The sequence below is a fragment of the Vigna radiata genome, chromosome 7, assembly GCF_000741045.1.
Source record: "Vigna radiata var. radiata cultivar VC1973A chromosome 7, Vradiata_ver6, whole genome shotgun sequence".
Taxonomy (NCBI): domain Eukaryota; kingdom Viridiplantae; phylum Streptophyta; class Magnoliopsida; order Fabales; family Fabaceae; genus Vigna; species Vigna radiata.
The window spans coordinates 32,439,519-32,457,083 of NC_028357.1; positions in this window are offsets into that span (position 1 = coordinate 32,439,519).

Consider the following 17,565-nt stretch of genomic DNA (forward strand, 5'->3'; position numbering starts at 1 on the left):
ACATTTCATTCAACAACGTCAACAATTCTGTAAAACTCTTATCAGTCCATCCATTGCTCGCCTTCAAATTCATGAGCCTTAACACAGCTGACAAACGTGTGATACACATGAGCTTTGGCAAAATTTTCTACGCCAACATCGCAGATCATTTCCTCTAATTTGTCTTCATCCGGTCGATCTTCTTCCATGGTGGAGTCAGTAACATTTTCAGTTTGCGAGTTAGTCGAAAAGTACATTTCTTCGCCATGCCATATCCATGTTGTATAACATCTTAGGAAACCATCACAAATAAGATGTTCTCTAATTTGGGTTGCGTTCAACTTTCTCCCATTCAAACAGTTCACACAACGACATCTAAACTTCACTTCATCATCACTTTTCCCCTCATTACGTTGTGCAAATTGTATAAATTCCTCTACACCTCTCTCGTACTCAGCACTAATACGTGGTAAATTAATCCAATTTCGATCCATTCCTAAATTTTACAAAATTAAAATTATACAATATTCTATATAAAATTATCAATTCAATCATACAATCAATTCAGTCATACAATCATACAATTAATAATCATTGAAATGATCAATTTAAACATTCTATCACAAATAATTACATATATTCAACATACAAAAAATTACAAATTTACAATAGAAAGTTGAATAAACACAATAATATTAGAACTTGAGAGCGTGAAAAACGAGCCGACAAGAGAGAAGATACAACAATAGAAATTATTTAATTAATGATATAAACGCTCCATGTCTTTCCCTAAGGTGGCAGCTTTGCTTTCATTTAATCTCAGCATGTGGTCCAACATTACATACGTTAAAATTATTTTCTTATTTAATTATTTTTTTACTTATCAAATAAATTATTGTTATATAACACTTATAATATTCTTGTTTTCTAAATTAAATAAAACTATATTAATAATTATTGAAGTCAGTATTTCTCTTGACAATAATTAGATTAATTCAGTATTTCTCATAACTATACTTTAACAGTTTATAATTAGATTACAATATAAAATTAGTTTAGTTGATCATATGCAAATAAACTATGATATTTATTTGAGTGACCGTTCCCTTTTGTCTTCCTATGCTAAACCTCGTTTTCTTTAAAAATCACTATGTTTTTATTCAATTGAACAAGACCCCGATGACTAATACCTGATTCTCTTTAACAAATCTTTCTTATAATATCTAACAAATTTTTGACTAATACCAAACAAATTTTTGACTAATACCAAGACTATTCAAATTGATACCTCAAAATGTGGTCTTAACAAAATAATTTCACTTCCTCTGCATCATTCTATTCGTTTTTTCTAAAACATCCCACTTCCTCTTTCATTCCAATTTATTTTAATTTCTGCCGAATTACTTTCCACAAGCCCCAAAAACAAAACTTTTTTTCAACAACAGATTAACCTAACAAATTTAAAGCAAAATCACCAACAAAAAACAAAACCTTTTTACATTTAAAAGGAATCACATAAGAAGGGCGCAGGAGAAATCAAACCAGGTTGGTTAGCTCGCAGGAGAAGAACGGCGCAGCGGAGAAGCAAAGGTGAGGCGGAGAAGCAAAGGTGCGGCAGAGAAGCAGGGGCGGTGGAGAAGAATGGCGGTCGGAGGAATGCTGGCGTCAATGACGGAAGAAAGGTCGCAGCTCGCGGCGGAGACGGAGACGAAAGTTGTTCAGGTTTTCTGATAATTGATCGCGTGAAGAAGAAAACTGTACAAAGTTTTTTTTTAACCTATTTAAACCATACTATCGCGGTTATAAGTTAACCCGCTGTCATATTACTGAATAGGCCGCGGTTGTCCAACGAACCGTGGCATATTCCCATTAAAAAAAAGTAAAATTAATATCAAATGGCAATTTCGCAAATTTTAAAAAACCTTTATGTCGCGGTTTCCCCCCAAATCGCGATCTATTGTCCTATATTTATGTCGCGGTTCTGCAAGCAACCGTGGCGTATTCCCCTGTCAAAAAAAATTATTGGAAATGTCAGAAGGTTGCAGTAGAATAGGTCGCGGTTTCTAGCAGAACCGCGACCTATTCCCCATTCTACCTTCTGACATTCCCTATCAGTCAGCCCCTGCAATAAATTGGCAGGGGAATAGGCCGTGGTTGACCGGAGAACTGCGGCCTATTCCCCTGCCAATTTATTGCAGGGGCTGACTAATGAAGAATGTCAGTAGGTAGCAGGGGGAATAGGCCGTGGTTGCTCAGAGAACCGCGGCCTATTCCCCTGTTATTAAATTTTTTTTTTGATGTGGCGTCAAAGGCTGATGGTTGACTGGGGTATATGCCGCGGTTAGGAGGGGAACCGCGACATATATGTTCGAATTATTTACCAAAGTGCCACCGCGCACCATTATGCTGCGGTTTCTGGTAAACTGTGGCATAATGTGCGCTGTATAAAGCCTATTTTTTACTAGTGTGAATACCATTTAGTGTATTATCCTAGGTGGTTCCTTTCTAACAGACATTATTTCTTTAGACGTTGTTGTTAAATTTCAAAACAAGTGTTGTTAGATGATCCTATCTTAACAAATTTTGTACAAAAAAAATTAAAATTTAATTGTGTCCACAATAACAGCAGTTTTTGTTTTATACGAAGTTAGGGTATTAACCACTAGCTTACGATAAAATATATTCCTTCCATAGTAATAAGTTTATTGACTCTAGCCACACATAATACAATAAGTTATGGATAAGTGTGACAAAAATACACATATTCAGAGGTGAAAAAGGAGAAAATGGAACACTAAAACCAACAGAAAACAAAAGACACATAAGTTACATAATTTATGTGATGATTATTTAAATCACTTATTTAACTTCAGAGAGAGCATATATCCAAACTCCAATATAGGATGTTGGTTGAAAGAGGTGCAGAAGAAATTCGAAATAAAGTGGTGGGACTTAGATAAAAGGAAAAATGCGTAAATATGACTATGGCATTAGGAGTTGAGCTTGATTTGCAACTTAAGGTTGACTAGGATTTCCAGGCTTATCAGACTGATCAGGCTGACCGGGATTGCCAGGCTGACCAGGATTGTTGGAATTATCACGCTAATCAGGATTTTCAGGCTGATCAAGATTTCCGGACTGATCGGGATTACCTGGTTGATCAGGATTTCTTGACCGACCGAAATTAGCAGGTTGGGTGGGAAGTTGAGCGAACTTACAAGGCTCATCTAGGAATTGAGGCTCACCGTGTTGACATGGGAAATGAGGTTCAACTGGGAACAGAGGTTCACCAGACGGACTTGGGAATTGAGATAATATGGTGTCCATGGTTGAAAAGTAAATAGCAATGATTAAAGCAAAAATCGTGCAAGAGTGAGAGGCCATGGCTGGTCGATTTTCAATTAGCTATAGATATGCTGAAGTGAAGAGTAAATGTGGCTTGTAATTTATAGACAATGAACATGACCATTTTGCCATCTCTTTTTCTATATGTTTAGTTTCTCTTAGTTAAATTACATGTGATTAATGTGTTGCTGGAAATGAATGGAAATTCAATACTAAAACTATTAGTACTTATTATTATGCTTTACGACAATTCCAAGTCCTGAGAAGAAGTCATTCTAAGATTAAAAGTTATCTACAAGTATTGTTAATTCAAAACTTTTGATGTTACGTATTTCTCCCAAGGTAGCAGAATATACAAGGCGCCCAAAATTTGAGACATAAATTCAACAACTTTTGTCATTAATTATCTTTTTTATAAATTAATTAATGAACAAGTTGAACTTATATGAATTTTTATTATTTAATAAATAAAAACAAGTAATAACAAACAAGAAAGGAATGAACACGATTGAGTAATTGAAATTAGAAAATTAATATACAATAATTACAACGGAAAACAAGGATTAAAATTTATTGGACAAAGTTGTATGTCAAGGTATCATTGGTTCAAAGATCAAATTCATTCAATGTGCAACATCGTTCTTCCTCTCTTCTCTTCATCCAATTTTCCTCTATAATCTCAATTTTATCTTTCAGTCGTCAAACCTACAATAGATACAACACTCTCTCATTTCGTTTCTATGAATGGCAACTACTTCTATCACAGTCCTGGTCTATTGAGACCCAAAAACTTCAAAAATAACATAATATTTATTATTTGAAAGTTTCTGTAAAATATATATATATATATATATATATATATATATATATATATATATATATATAAAATAAACATATAATAGGACAGTTTGCTAGTTCATTTTCACAGACTTTTTATCTTTCTATTACTCTTAATTCTTTCAAAGATAATCATATCGTATCTGTTTCGGTTTTTAGACCTGAAAGAACCAGTAGGAAGCTGACATATAAAAGATGAACTCTACTATATCAACTTTGTTAACTAGTACGTCTGAATCTATTTATCCTCAAAATTTCTTTGAGAAGGATTTCACCTTTCTAAAAGTTTTCTAATGGACTTTGTATATGGAGTGACGTTGTCCAGGGTTCTAAATTAAAAATGAGCTAAAGTTTGATTTACAACATTCTTCTCTATGTCTTTTTCCGGAATTTGGTATTGATTGATTTCTTACTTTTTGTTTTGCAACTAAATATATACTAGTGCAGTCAGCGAAAATGAGAGTGGTTATTTTTACTCATAGGCAGCGGTTTTTGAACTGAGGCATATAAAGGTGAGACAAAAAGTCTACTACTTTATTCCTCGGTTATTAACCGAAACAAAAAGGTTTAGGATTTTGTCTCGGTTCAACGGAAACTGATGCAGTAAGGTTTTTGTTTTTTTTTTTTATAATTTTTTCGGAGGACTTTACACCTCGGTTCCTTTTGAACCGAGACAGTAGAGTGTTTTTTATTTATTTTATTTCTTTTGCTTTTCGCCAAACTTTATGCGTCGGTTGTGGCCTGAACCGATGCTGTAGAGGGTTTTCTGCCTCGGTTATGGTCACAACCGAAGCGTATTCTCCTGTTTTTTTTTTAAGAACAAGTATGTTTCTACAACATTCCCAGTAGCAAAAACAGGACCTGCATATAATTTTAAAGCCAAAACAGTCCAGAATAATCCAAAGGCATATATTTTGAATAAAAATTATATTAAAACATAAATGCATTCAATGTAATCATAAATCAACTTCTTCGAAGCATAAATCAATCAAATGTAATTCTAAATCAACTTTGAAACATAAATCAATCCAGTGTACAAAGTTAAACTAATAATCATGTAAAAAAAGCATAAAACAACTTAGAAGCATAAACTTAGAACTTACAATATCTTAATATCTACTACATACTATTATATACAATAGTAATTATCAAATACATATTCATCTTAATCACCAAATAACAATAAAATTGATAATTCAATCACCAAAACATCAATATCACAATAATTATCAAACACAAAAAAAAAAAAAAAAAACTTGTCGAATTAACTAACCGGCAACGAAGTGGAGAGCAATACGCGAAAGACTGGGAGGTAGCGTGGACAACAGCTCTTTAGGCTAAAAACTCCAGGGTAGTAGCGCAGTTCGTTCACGCGACACTGATGGAGACGTTGGAGGCAGCGACGGAGAGAGTAGCGGTAGAGAGAGCAGTGACGCAGAAACGTTGTTGAAGGCTGAAACGGCGGAGGGCTACACCGGCGGAGGCTGCATAGGTGGAGGAAGAAGTGTGAAGTTGTTGGAGGAAGAAATGGATGCAACAATGTGAGTCATCGGAGGAAGCAGTGGCGAACGCAACGATGACACCAATTTCTTTGGAGGCACCAATGGAAGAACGCACAAATGAAATGGAGGCAACGCACAACCCTTAGCGCGTGAGAAATGGAGGCACCGTTGACTCCTTGGAGGAAACACCGGAGGCAGCAACGGCGGCAACAAGGAGGCACCAGCGAAGAAGAAGAAAACGCGAGAGAGAAAGGAAGAAACCAGCGCGAGGAAGAAGCACAATAACTTAGGTTTTCTGAAATTTAACCTAGATCTACTACTTCGGTTCAATGAAATATCAAGGCAATACGCCCAATCCTGCCTCGAATATCCAGCAAACCGATGCCTAACCCATTAGAAAAAATTAAAATAATACTTATATGCCTAAGTATACAGATCAACCGAAGCAGAAAGACCCTACGACGTCAGTCAGGAGCCAACTGAGGCAATACAAGTAGGATTTTGGAACCTTCACTTGTAGAGGATGTCTGTGTAGCAGGCCATACTACCTCGGTTCTGAGCAAAACCGAGGCAGAAGACTCTTTCTAGAAAAATGCCAAACAAAAAGTTTGATTGGCAAATGGGGCAGGTGAGGTCGCGTATAATTTTATGCTTCGGTTTTCTTAGTAACTGAGGCCGTAGAGGATATAGGCATCGGGTCTGGGCAAAAGACTTGTTTGTCAGACGAAAAGTCTGATTTGCAAATGGGGCTAGTGTAGTGGTGAATAGTTTTATGCTTCGGGTGCGCTAATAACTGAGGCAGTAGACTATATAGGCATCAATTCATGTTTAACTGAGGCATATAATGTTTCAATATTTACGAAAAGGCCACCGCATTTTTATGCACTTCGGTTTCGTAATAACTAAAGTGTATATAACGCGTTAAAAGCCTCATTTTCTACTAGTTCTTTCCGATATGAGTTCTTTTTTTATGGTATTGCAAACACTTGATTTTTCAATCTTAATTGGAGTGTTGTTGTTAGGAATATGGCAATAAAAGAGAAAAGAGAAAAATAAATTACGCAAAAATTTAACATAGTTTAGCTTATAAATGCCTACTTCCACAATAAGTATATTTATTTTTGGTGTCTCTTTCAAGCATTATACAGGGTTGCTTATAAACTTAAATAGAGAATAATATATCACAATATTAAGCGATATGGAACTAAGTTAAGCTCCATAATACTAGCAATTCTCCCACTTGAAGCTTGATTTATATTATCACAAAGTGTGTTGCATCATCAATTAATCTTGAAGACCAGTTGAGGAAATTCAAAGTCTCAACTTATTTATTGTGATAGTTTTGGGTCTTTGCACTTAATCTTCGACAAAGATAAGTCCCCATCATTTATCAATTTAATGTGATTGCATCTAGAATGAAGAATTGGATTTTTAGCAAGATATATAGAACTTTGACTATAACTGAATAATGGAGGGTCATCTTGCTCTTTCCTTAATTTTTTTAAAAGGTTCTTCAACCATATCATCTCCTTTGTTGCTTCTGAGATAACTAAGTACAGCTTCAATGGTTGAGAGGGGACTCTTCCTTGAAGTTTAGACTTTCAACTGATAGTAAAAATGTAACCTAGTGCTCTTTCTACCATCTAGATCTCCTCACAAGTCTACATTAGAAAATCTTTGTAAAGTGAGATTACTTTTTCTAAAACACAAATGCATCTTTGAAGTGCCCCTCAAATATCTCAATATCCACTTCACAACTTCCTAATGCTTCATTTTGGGGTTTGATAGAAACCTACTCACAACTCCCACTACATGTGCTATGTCAGGTCTGGTGCAAACAATAACATACATCAAGATCCCTATTGCAGATGCATATGAAATGGGTATATTTAGTGTCAAAATTACATCTCTGATAACGGTATTTTCAACCGTTATCACAACTCCAAACTTAGAACTTTGCTTGTCGTCATGCAAAACAGAATGTAACTCAGTTTTTCAAAACAATCACTACAATGACTCAACATTTTTCAAAAACTTTTTCTTCCAGGACAAGAAATCACTTTTATCAACTCAGCATACAGATGTCAGTCAAGATGTACAGATGCCTTATTCCAATCAAACTCAATGTGATGCTTAAATACTTCAATAGATGTTATCCTTAAGAATGATCAATTATTCAAGCAAATATGTAATCAGAAATTGAAAGAACTACTCCTCACCAAGGAAAGTGTTTCACTCAAGCCCTCAAAAGTGTATCACTCAAGCACTCAAAGGTTTATCACTCAACTCAAAGGTGTATAGTGAGGTGTTTGTGTCCTTTTCACTCTACTATCACAATGTTACACAAATTAACTTTGTCGTTCATTTAACCACAATCAAACATATTCACAAGCAAGTTTTCATCACAAAGGCTTTTCATGGCTTGTAACTTGGCTGGGCTAAGAAGGAAATTGGTTTTTCTGGTTAGCAAAATCCTTGAGTTAAGAGAGGCATTTATGATTTGATCATTCAAGAACAAACTCTCTTTCTTTTTTCCAACTTTCCCTTGCATTGAGCTTTTTTTTTCTTTTTTTTCTTTTTCTTTTTCTTTTGCTTTTCAAGTACTCACTACTTAGCTCAATGCTTTTTCATCTCTACTTTCCCAGTAACCCCAAACTTGAACATTTATCAATACTCATCAAATGTTCTCAACTTAACTCAAGGTAAAGGTTTTCAAAAAGGGTTTTCAAAACATGCATAAGGTTCAAGGTTCAAAGGTCAGAACAAATTGTTTTCTTTTCAGTGGGCGAAAATTTGTGTGAAGGTTAAAAGAAATAGGGATAATGAAAGATTGCCTTGATCATATGAAACCTGCAAGCAAGTAGTTCAATCATAGAAAATTTTGGAAAAATCATTCATGCTTCTAAAGTAATAGCAATTATTCACAAAAAACTCTGAAGCCTAATTTGTTGAGCTTGTTGATAAGGGAAGCACTGGTTTAGCTAACCTTAATCTCACAGTGCTTTATTCACTCTGGTTTTTTATGATGACAACACATTATTAATAACGCATGTTTTGTTATGTGTTACATGTTTTGTTGCTTATTGATTGATATCTTGTTGAACATGTATTCTGTTGATTTTGATATGTGAATGCACATTATCTAAGCTTATATCTGTTACATCATTTATGGCTGCATTACATATGTTTTTGATGAAGAAAATCACATGCACTTTTATGAACTTATATTGTGTTGCATGACTGCAAGTTTTAAGTCGACTTCATTATGAAGTAAGTTGATTAAGACTAGTGACCATGCACAGACATCGAAAAGCAGTGTTGTGAGTGATTTTGCATTGAAAGGTTTTTCAAACTGTGCTGACAGGCCTAAGTCGACTACATACGCAATGGATCCGACTTAGTTACTTGTTTTGTTTGAAATTTTGTTATGTTGTGAGCAATAACAACTATATTTCGAAAGTTAGTTATTGCTTTGATTATAGTCAACTGTATTAAATGCAAAATCAATTTGTTAGTTGTTGACTGCTACTATTTGACTTAACTGTTACATCTGTCTGAGGCAGTCGACTGTATTAGTAGCTTAGTCAACTACAGAAGCGTCTGATTTATAGAAAACTATAAATAGACGTGCCTCAGTTGATCACAGAGATTTTGGATAATCTAACACTTTCATTTATTATTTACAGATTGTGATCTCTGAGAATTTGCTCCAAGAACTCATCAAGAAGACCGTGGTGATCTATCTTTGAAGAGGTTCTTTGAAGGAGAAAGATTTATGTGCTTACTGGCTGATCATACTCTGCACATTGCGGTGCTTGCTTGTTGATCAAGATTCTCTCAATCTTTGTTAAGATTGTTGTTGTTGTACCTATTGTGATTACAGGGGGTTGACTCGTGGAGTCTGGACACTTTGAGGATTGTTCAAAGTGGGTTGAAGATTGCAGAAGAGGGGATATCTTGCTGCAGATATTTGTTGTTTGTATTACCTATATTTTGGTTAGAAGGTTAGAGAGGTGTTTTATATTTTGACGTGGAGGTCTCTATAAAATCCTTGTTGTAAAAACCTTGACCATTATAGTGCATTTGCTTCCGGATTGTAGAAGGACACTAGATGTAGGCATTGAAGCTGAACCAGTATAAAAACCTGCGTTTGAATTTTCTATCCCTACTTTTTTACATTCAGTCGACTTTACTGTTTGTGTAGTCTACTTAGTATTTTCCGCTGTAACTGAAATTTTCATATTCCTTGTGATTCAAGAAACTTTGAAAAGGATAATACTTTGCGAAAAACATTTTAAAAAGACTCTGATTTTGAAACCACACCAATTCACCCCCCCTCTTGGTATTGAAACGAAGCCTACCTGTTTTCCAACAATTAGTAGGTGTCAGTAACAAGAAAGACATTCACGGAATGTTGTTCTCTTAAAAATTTGTGACACCTATGTGTAAACAAATCATGAAAACAAGAAGTACATTACCAACCAAGAAATAGTCTCTTACAGACTAAACGATACCAACTAATCTCACACCAACCATTAGAAAACACAGCATCCTAAACAACGATAAAATCATTTGAAAACACCAAAGTAAACATGAAATAGGACATACTTGTTGTATAGACCTCTATTCCATCTTGTGCAGGACAATTGTTACAAGTGTTCATCTACATCATCTAATAAGTATCGAAATGAACGTTGGAAAGAAAAAGATAAAAGAAGAACGAATCAAGTTATCAAAAGTCGTGCCAAATGGGAAGTCAAAACTGCTTTTGATAAAAGCTTTGAAAAGCACGTCGGCTTTGACAAAAGACTCCATCCATCACCGAAAGCACTTTATTCTCCGGCATGGGGACCCTCATCATAGCTACAGTAAAAGAATGGAGCCCCTCAGCCTGATCGGGGCGTTCAATAAGTGATAAATGGTTCACCCGACCCGGATCATTATTTAGGTTCTGATTTTCCACATTATGATCGGTTTGATTCCCGGCATCATGTCCGACCAAATTTTTCGCATTCCCTCCTCTATCCTGTGTATTACGCCTTGAAGCATTAGTTACTTCCCGTGCTCCATTTTCATGGGCCGCATGACTACTCTCCCCGACAGTTTCACTGATTGCGCGGACTGCCTTCTAAACCCATTGCCTCGTTCAACCCTCATAGCCGTCATCTCTGCCTTCATCTCCTGCATCTGCTTCTGCATCTCCTATAACACCTGCAACTGAAGCTCTCCTGCCATTGTGATCTAACTTGGGTTGTTCACACATTCTCGGACCTCACGGTGGGCGCCAAAATGTTTATGTTATATAAGATCTGTAAGATGTAGTAGCTCTTGTTTGTGATGCCGATCAGTGGTGATATGTAAGAAACACTCCGACGCTCAAATCTAATAGGTCTCTAAAAGGTCAAAAGTGAGTATTCAGAAAAAGTTCCTTTACCTCGTCATTAACATTCATATTTATAGACATCATTATCAATAATCAATATTAATCATAAATGTCATACGTTTTATTACCTCATATATAATATTCGTTCATAAAAATTATTCATTCTGCTTCTAATAGCATTAATGGTCTTTTAATGCTCTTTCATTATCAATATCTCAACTGTTACGTGATTCCATCGACTTTACCAACCAACCATTTTAAAATAAGACTTATATTTTTCAATATTTTATTTGTTAAAATAATTTAATTCATTTAGACACATTATTCTTTTGACTGTTACATAATTTAATAAATATTTTATTCATATTAAATCAAGGCTTACAATTACTATTACAAGAAAAAAACAATGGATATTTAGAGAATCTTATCCGAGGATAAATTTGTAGTCTTGTAAAATGTATCGATTGGTAAGTGAATATTGATAAAAGCTTTATTAACTATTCAAAGCAAAATTTTCAAATAATAAAATAAAAAAAAAACTGTTCGTCATTCTCTTCGTTGGCTCTTGTATTAATCGTTTACTCTTCAGCAATACTTACAAAACTTAATTATTTAATTTTTCTTTTATTAGACTAGTTTTACTTCTTTAACGAGATAGCATTTTAAAATAATAAGGTAAGATTAAAGTAGAAGAGAAAGGAATGTAAGAGAAGGTATTGTATTGATCTCGTAGTAAGCCTTTATGTTTCTCATAGGAAGGAGATTCATATATAAACTAGTTTTAAAAACTCATGTTTAGACAAGAGTTGATGGTTATTTTTGTGTTTATTAAAATAGAATTAGAAACCAAAAAAACAATAATAAAAATATTTAAGTTTATAATTAAGTTTTGAATAAAATCATTCCTAAAAAGTTCATATGTTTATAAAAATATAAATAATAAAATTTGTAAAAGTATAAATGATAAAACATGTGTAAAAATAGCATACTTTCTAAAAGTAAAAATGATATGCACAAATATGTAAAGTTAATTATCTAAAAATATAAATTTGTGTGGGAATAGACTGATGTAATGTGGATTGCTAGACTCATCTAATCAATCCATTGATAAACTTGTGCAATATATGGTGTTAGACTTGTCTAATCAGTATATGGGCACATTCATCTAATGTGTATTGTAAGACTCATTTAATTAGTATATGAATAAACTTGTGTAATGTATGTTCTAACACTCGCATAATCGTAGAATGGATAAAGTTGTCTAATTTGTATTAATAACTTCATTTAATATGTGCATGAATAAACTCGTCTAACGTATATTGTTAGACTAGTGTAATCAGTGTATGGGCAAACTAGTCTAATGTGTATTCTTGAACTCATATAATCAATGTATGGAATGACTCATCTAACATTTTTTGCTATATCCAATTAATCAATATATAGACAAATTTGCCTAAAGAGATTATGGACAACTTACATAAATAAAATAACTCTTAATAACAAAGATAAATATATGAAAGAGGTTAATAACACCTCACTAAATAAGAGTAAATACCAGAGTAAATATAATGAATATGAGGTTAGGAACATCTTATAGGAGCAAAATTACTTTTGATAACAAAGACAAATAAATATTAGAATAAATATAAATGAAACCTCTACAAAAAAACAAAAATATAAGACAAGCTTTCGTTACCTTAAAACAACTTGTCCAAGTAAATCTATATTTCTCAATAAATTGAATAATTTCTCCAAACTATTCTAAAATCTTGATCAATAGAGATTTTTCTTTTCTGAAATGATAAAGAAAATGTAATCGTGTTGGAAGTCTCATAGACTAGAGATAAGGCCAAATTATAATATATAAGTGAGGTGCAAACCTCACCTTACAAACCGGTTTTGTGGGATTGAGTTAAGCTTAAAGTCCACTTCTAATATGGTATCAGAGCCATGGTTAGAGCCTATCCTTGCGATATTTCTTGTTTCTTGGGCATTTCTATTCCACCCGTTGTCGGGCCACTATCAAACCACCCAATTTCTACTATCACTCATGAGATGTCTATACTGTTGAGATTGTTGATAAGGGAAATACTGGTTTAGCTAAACCTTAATCTCACAGTGTTTTGGTTTTTGATGATGACAACACATTATTAATAACACATGTATTGTTATGTGTTACATGTTCAATTCTTTATTATGAATGATATCTTAAAGAACATGTTTGTGTTGATTCTCATATATGTATGCATATTCACTGATTTTATACTTGATACATCATCTGTGATTGCATTACATATGCTTCTGAAGAGAAAACCACATGCACTTTGTTGAACTTATATTGTGTGGCAAAACTGTAAGTTTTAAGTCGACTTCATTATGAAGTAAGTCAATTAAAACTCGTGACTTTGCACAAATTTTCAAAAACAGTGTTGTGAGTAATTTTGCATTGAAAATTTTTTCAAAACTGATTTGAAGTGTTTAAGTCGACTACACGCGCAATGAATTCGACTTAGTTAGTTATTTGTTTTGAAATTTTGTTAATGCTTTTGTGTTGTAATGACTATATTTCAATTCTATGCTAAAGCATTAAATGCAAGTCAACTAAATTAAATGCGTAATCATTTTGGTTGTTATGACTGTTGCTAATTTGTTTTAAACTGTTATAACTGTCTGATGACAATCGACTACATTAGTGGCAAAGTCGACTATAGGAGCGTCTGATTTATAGAAAACTATAAATAGACGTGATTCTGTTGATCACAAAGACTTTGACAATTCTAATAATTTCATTTTTGATATTTCAGATTGTGATCTCTATGTAAAGGCTCCAAGAACTCATCAAGAAGACAGAGAAGATCTTTCTTTGAAGAGTTTCTTAAGGAGGAAGTGATTTGTGCTTACTATTTGATCAAATTCTGCACTACTGGTGTTCATCATATTGATCAAGACATCTATCAATCTTTGGGAGATTGTTATTGTCCTGTTGGGATTACAGGAGGAGAACTCGTGGAGTTCTGGACACTTTGAGGATTGTTTAAAGTGGGTTGAAGATTGCAGAAGAGGGAATATCTTGCTGCAGATCTTTGTGTTGCTGCCTATACTTTTAGTTAAAGGGTTAGAGAGATTGTTTATATTTTGACGTGGAGGTCTCTATAGAAATCTTGTGTAAAAACCTTGACTAATATAGTGCATTGGCTTCCTGGTTGTGGAAGGACACTGGATGTAGGCATTGAGACCGAACCAGTATAAAAACTTTGTGTTTGCTTTCTCTTTCCCTACACTCTTTACTTTAAGTCGACTTAACATTTTACACAGTTGACTTTATATTTCCGCTGCAGTTAAACTTCTTATTCCTTGCGATTCAAGAAACTTTGTAAAGCTTTATACTTTGCGAAAAAGATTTTAAAAAGACTCTGATTTTTGAACCTCACCAATTCAACCCCCCTCTTGGTATTGAAACTAAGTCATCTTGTTTCCAACAATTGGCACTAGAGCTGGTTTTCATAAAATATTTGAAAACTAGTCGATCTCTGTTTTCTTTGAATCGACTATAAAATTATTGGAGGACACAGTCAAATGCCCTACATCGGTAGCTTGGGGTAATATGAAGCATTAATAACTTTAAGGATAGATTAATGTGGTGACTTGATTCCATATTAATGTTGGATTTCAAAACACGTAAAAAAATTAATAAGTAATAAATAAAAAAGATAAAGATTGAACAAGAAGATCGTTGTAACGAGTGGAAAAATTGCATTGACTTTCCGCAAGTGTATCTTTATATTTATGTTTACGTGTAATTTTATGGGAACAGAAAATAGGTTTCATCTAAATACAAGCCACCGCCTTACTTAAATGTAAAAAAAGTAAAATAAATTTATAGGATGATACAGTCAAATGCGTGGTAGCTTCGGGTAATATGAAGCATTATAATAACTACTTAAGGATAGATTAATGTGTTGGCTTGATTCCATATTGGATTGCAAAGCACGTAAAAAAAACCATATTAATAAGTAATAAATACTAAACATGTGCAGTGTTCAGAAACTTCTTTTTCTTCTAATAAGAAACTTAATAACAATGAAAACCTTTCAAGCATCCTTTGTTGAACTCTATGCCCTGAACCTATTTTAAGTATGCAATGCTGACAGCGGCATGGAACGAAACATTTTGTATTACTTTAACTAATCATACACTATTGCCTTAAGTGTTCTGTTTTTGTTTGAGCCTTACATGTACCTGCACCAAGTCTGATTTTGACTGCCCTTGGATGGTATATTGTTGAAGGTTTCGTAACTGGTTCATATAGATTTCTTCCTTGGCCTTTCGTTACTGCTGCGATATATTTCTATGTATAAAAACCAACTTTTCCACTCATGTTTTATGGTATCCCATTAACTTCTTATAGTCCATATCTCATAATGTTTTGGTGCATCCTTTTTAATTCCTTTCAACCTTTATTGCCATATTCTTTGTACAATGCAATTTTTTTTGGTAATGCATATATGTTTAGGCCATTAGACGATTAGATGTATGTGAAATTGTGTGCATGAGTAAACTGTCATAATGTTCTTGAAAGAGTATACAAATAACTTCATTTTCTGCACTTTTAATGTTAAACTTATGAATCTGTACCAACATGGCATATTTTTACTAAATATCCTTTGGCACGTCCTACATCATGTCTTTGGTCTGTGAATTTAAGTCTGTTTAGAAAAAAACAGACTTAAAAAATGTGCGGTGACAATTTTGTAAATAAAAGTAATATTTTTATATCTGTTACTTTTCTACAAGACTTAAATTAGTAATTTTACATCTGTTACTTTTTTAACATACTTAAACTATTAATTTTACATCTGTTATTATTCTAACATACTTAAAAATATATTATTTTTAAGTCTTTTTCTTTTTTAACAGACTTGAAAATGTCTTTTAACCTACCAGGTTTCCCATTTTCACTTTCACTTTGACTTCCCGTAAAAATTTTTCATTCTTCAACCTTTTCACTGCTCCATCTAACCTACGCAGCCACCACCAACAACAACCTTTTTCTGGCGACAACAATATTCTTCCGGCGACCACAATATTCTTCTGGCGGCAACAAGATTTTTTCGACAATGACCACAACAATAGGTACAATATTATATTATAAATGATAGGTTTTCCTAAGAAAATGAAATGGTGTATGTAGAAGATGAGTAGATATAAAATGCTTAGTGATATTGCAAGTTTGTTCTCCTCACCATTGTTGGTTATCTGAAGTTTTTGATGTTTTAGAAAATGTAGAAGATGTGTTTTTACCGTTTTAGAAAATATTGAGGTTGAGTATATTGGCCACGTCTGAGTGTTTAAACTTGTTACACTGTTGATGGTTGCACAGCCAAAATCTTTGGAACCGCTGGGATGGTTGTTGATAAGTTTGAAGAACAACTCTCGTAGCTTTGGTTGCTTGCTCTGTCATTTCCACACAAGAAAGTAGAAAATAGAAGAGAAATCTCTTCTCCTAAAAAAGATTTAAATGGCCAAAACACAGCATTTATGCTCAGTTGTCGCTGCCAATCCAAGTATCCAATGTTCGAATCCCCAATGCTATAAATGAAAGTATAATTCCTCCTCTGCAAAGATGAGAGTAGGTTTGGGCCTCACATTCCTCAGTAAAATTTCACGCCCTTGCCAAAAGTAATCAAATAGGTTTTAAAAGAGAATTTGTTGTGGCCTTTAAACTGAGTTTTGTCGAGTGGTTGGACGAAACTCTTCTACTTCCTTTTTTTCTCTNAAAAAAAGTTNGGAAGAAACTTGATTCTTCGCTTCATTGCCTTCGCCTAATACCAATATTTTTGTCTTTTAATCTGCAATGTGCCGCGGAATGCACTGCAGTAATGTCAAAGATATTCTTATTCACAATTTTTCTATAATTATTGTTGGATAGAAACATGAAGGACACTTGGTATGTCGATCCCACTTGGTGACTCGTGATGCAATCCCAACCTATAGGTTAAAGTCTTCTAGATTTACTGTCTCTTTTATTTTGTCTTTTCCACTTTCTCATGGCAGAAATTTAAGCATTTATTTATCTGAATTTAATATTCAATTTAAAACCTATTCAATCATCTAAATGGTGGGTTTTAGTTACGTATTTGTCTTTACATGCTCCAAATATAAGGTCAAGTGTGGCAAAAGTGAGAATCAGAAAATCCTTCGAAAATTGTACATTTGTGTCACCTATGATACGACAATTGGCAAATGCCTATCATTTCAATTTGATAAGACAATTGGAAGTATAGCAATAAAGGTTGGAAACTTTATTGGCTTTTCATTTCAAACTTTTCATTTCAAAACTTAATTTATATTATTTTTTTTAATATTATAATTAATTTACAATATTTGAATATACATATTTTTATTTAGTATACTTTCGATATTTTTTATTTAAAGTTGTACTTTTAATTATTTACTTATTTAAATATTATAATTAGTTTATAATATATATATATATATATATATATATATATATATATA